Source organism: Apteryx mantelli, unplaced genomic scaffold (assembly GCF_036417845.1).
Source record: "Apteryx mantelli isolate bAptMan1 unplaced genomic scaffold, bAptMan1.hap1 HAP1_SCAFFOLD_53, whole genome shotgun sequence".
NCBI classification, from domain to species: Eukaryota; Metazoa; Chordata; class Aves; order Apterygiformes; family Apterygidae; genus Apteryx; species Apteryx mantelli.
This window is the reverse complement of record NW_027118786.1, coordinates 2,438-6,145: the sequence shown is the minus strand read 5'-3', so window position 1 is coordinate 6,145 and position 3,708 is coordinate 2,438.

The following is a 3,708-nucleotide window of genomic DNA, read 5'->3' as shown; positions in this document are numbered from 1 at the left end:
TATTTCATCCACTGTTCCGACCTGCCTTTGAACAAGATGGTTATTGACATTTAGCTTAGATTGGAGCGGGAGTAGAGATACAAAGTGCAATGTGAACATCCAATTTTTTTTTTTAAACTTACTAGCTTTTGAAACATTCCTGCTCTGTGCTCTGCACTGACCTCAGTAGAGTGGTTAGTGAGGGAACAAAATTAAATTATTTTCTCTCTACAGCTCTGATATGCTCTGTATACAGATTTAGAAGTATAGGTATAAAAAGCAGAGTTAAATCAGTCCACCCTCTACTGGAGAGGCAGTGTTCCAGTTTACTAGTATGATTGCATTTATATGAAGAGATAGCACTAAATTTCTTGTTGACACGTTTTGGAGTAGAATGGGATGCAAGTAGAGAGCATTATAAACAGTCAGCTGGTGAACCTCTTCAGCTCTGCCACGTCCGGAGGGGGAAAGGGCTGCGCGGCAAGATGGGAACTCGTGACCTGTAGCTATTCCGATAGTTAGTTTTAAGGCCATTGTTTGTGCAGACTGTTGTATTTCAGGGCTGCAGGAATTTTGTTGTACAGACGTTTGTTGCAATTTATAGATTCTTTTCATTGCATTGTCATGGCTGTGACTTGTAAGATAAAACAAAACCACCATACCTCCTCCTTCAGCTCAGTCACCTGAAGATATATTCTGGAGTTAAGGTACAGTCACACATACCTCAAGAAGCAAAGTAAGAATGATAAGCGTGGTGGTTTTTTTTCTTTCTTGTTTTAAAAGAGCAAAATTTTCATTGGAGAGAGAGCAAATGGCTTCTCCAAATATTTTAACTCCACTTGATTTAAAAAAAAACAAAAAAAAAACAAACTTGAATCGGGAGTGCTTTGCCCCATGTTCTAATTTACAAACTGCTTTCTGGCTTGCTTCCGTGCCTGGCTGTAAAATACAGGCACACACACACACACACTCTGCCCTCCCCCCAGCTACTGCTAAGTTTATCTTGTTTTATTTATTTACTTAAGAAATTTGCAAAATGCCTTGAATTGGATTAAATCCAGTTTAGGAAGAATGTTTGGCGTTGCATCAAATTTTGCAGCATTGGCATTTATTGATTTTTTTTTTTTTTTTAATTTTAGTTACTATTGAAGAACCATTCCTGTTTCCACATCTGTTCTAAAAAATACTGTAGCTACTGGAAAAATTTGAGCAACAAAAAGAGAAGCGGCCTCCCCCCCTTCACCTCTCCCCCCCTCTACTCCTTCCTTCCCTTCCTTCCCTTCCTTCCCTTCCTTCCCTCCCTTCCCTTCCTTCCCTTCCTTCCCTCCCTTCCCTTCCTTCCCTCCCTTCCCTCCCTTCCCTCCCTTCCCTCCCTTCCCTCCCTTCTTCCCCCTTCCTTTCTTCCTTTCTTTCTTTCTTTCTTTCGCACACACGCACGCACGCACACCCTCTTTCTCGCGCGCGGGCCATTGCTCTCTCTCGCGCGCGCACCGGCTCTTGGCCCCCCCCTCTCTCTCTCTCGCGCACCTCGGCTCTTGCCCCCTCTCTCTCGCGTGCGCGCGCTGGCTCTTGCCCCCCCCCCCCCTCACGCGTGCCGGCTCTTGCCCCCCCTCTCTCGCGCGCGCGCGCTGGCTCTTGCCCCCCCCCCCTCTCGCGCGCGCCCTGGCTCTTGCCCCCTCTCACTCTCACGCGCGCGCCCCGGCTCTTGCCCCCCTCTCTCTCACACGTGCCGGCTCTTGCCCCCTCTCTCTCTCTCTCGCGCACCTCGGCTCTTGCCCCCTCTCTCTCTCGCGCGCTGGCTCTTGCCCCCCCCCCTCTCTCTCTCGCGCGCCCCGGCTCTTGACCCCTCTCTCTCTCTCGCACGCGTGCCGGCTCTTGCCCCCCCTCTCTCTCGCGCGCGCACCTCGGCTCTTGCCCCCTCTCTCTCTCTCACGCGTGCCGGCTCTTGCCCCCTCTCTCTCGCGCGCGTGCGCTGGCTCTTGCCCCCCCTCTCTCTCTCGCGCGCGCCCTGACTCTCGCCCCCTCTCACTCTCACGCGCGCGCCCCGGCTCTTGCCCCCTCTCTCTCTCACGCATGCCGGCTCTTGTTCCCTCTCTCTCTCTCTCGCGCACCTCGGCTCTTGCCCCCTCTCTCTCTCTCACGCGTGCCGGCTCTTGCCCCCTCTCTCTCTCACACGCGCGCTGGCTCTTGCCCTCCCCCTCTCTCTCGCGCGCTGCCCTGGCTCTTGCCCCCTCTCACTCTCACGCGCGCGCCCCGGCTCTTGCCCCCTCTCTCTCTCTCGCGCGCGTGCCGGCTCTTGCCCCCTCTCTCTCTCTCTCGCGCACCTCGGCTCTTGCCCCCTCTCTCTCACGCGCGCTGGCTCTTGCCCCCCCCCCCACGCGCGCTGGCTCTTGCCCCCCCCCCCTCTCTCACGCGCGCCGGCTCTTGCCCCCTCTCTCTCTCTCTCATGCGTGCCGGCTCTTGCCCCCCCTCTCTCTCTCGCGCGCGCCGGCTCTTGCCCCCCCTCTCTCTCTCGCGCGCGCCGGCTCTTGCCCCCTCTCTCTCTCACACGTGCCGGCTCTTGCCCCCTCTCTCTCTCTCGCGCTGCCCCGGCTCTTGCCCCCTCTCTCTCTCTCGCGCACCTCGGCTCTTGCCCCCCCTCTCTCTCTCACGCGCGCTGGCTCTTGCCCCCCCTCTCTCTCTCTCACGCGCGCTGGCTCTTGCCCCCCCCCCTCTCTCTCTCTCTCGCGCACCTCGGCTCTTGCCCCCTCTCTCTCTCTCACGCGCACTGGCTCTTGCCCCCCCTCTCTCTCTCTCACGCGCGCCAGCTCTTGCCCCCTCTCTCTCTCTCTCACGCGCACTGGCTCTTGCCCCCCCTCTCTCTCTCTCACGCGCACTGGCTCTTGCCCCCCCTCTCTCTCTCTCACGCGCACTGGCTCTTGCCCCCTCTCTCTCTCTCTCACGCGTGCCGGCTCTTGCCCCCTCTCTCTCGCGCGCGCGCGCCGGCTCTTACTTCCCCTCTCTCTCTCGCACGCGCCCTGGCTCTTGCCCCCTCTCACTCTCACGCGCGCGCCCCGGCTCTTGCCCCCCCCCTCTCTCTCTCTCGCGCGTGCCGGCTCTTGCCCCCTCTCTCTCTCACGCGTGCCGACTCTTGCCCCCCTCTCTCTTTCTCTCGCGCGTGCCGGCTCTCGCCCCCTCTCTCTCTCGCGCGTGCCGGCTCTTGCCCCCTCTCTCTCTCACACGTGCCGGCTCTTGCCCCCTCTCTCTCTCTCTCGCGCACCTCGGCTCTTGCCCCCTCTCTCGCACACCTTGGCTCTTGCCCCCTCTCTCTCTCACGCGTGCCGGCTCTTGCCCCCTCTCTCTCTCTCTCTCATGCGTGCCGGCTCTTGCCCCCTCTCTCTCTCTCTCACGCGCACCGGCTCTTGCCCCCTCACTCTCTCATGCACGCGCCGGCTCTTGCCCCCTCTCTCTCTCGCGCGCGCCCCGGCTCTTGGCCCCTCTCTCTCTCTTGTGCGCGCGCTGGCTCTTGCCCCCTCTCTCTCTCTCTCACGCGTGCACCGGCTCTTGCCCCCTCTCTCTCTTCTGCGCGCCGGCTCTTGCCCCCTCTCTCTCTCTCTCTTCTGCGTGCCGGCTCTTGCCCCCTCTCTCTCTCTTCTGCGCGCCGGCTCTTGTCCCCTCTCTCTCTCTCGCGCGCCGGCTCTTGTCCCCCCCCTCTCTCTCGCGCGCCGGCTCTTTCCCCCCCCTCTCTCT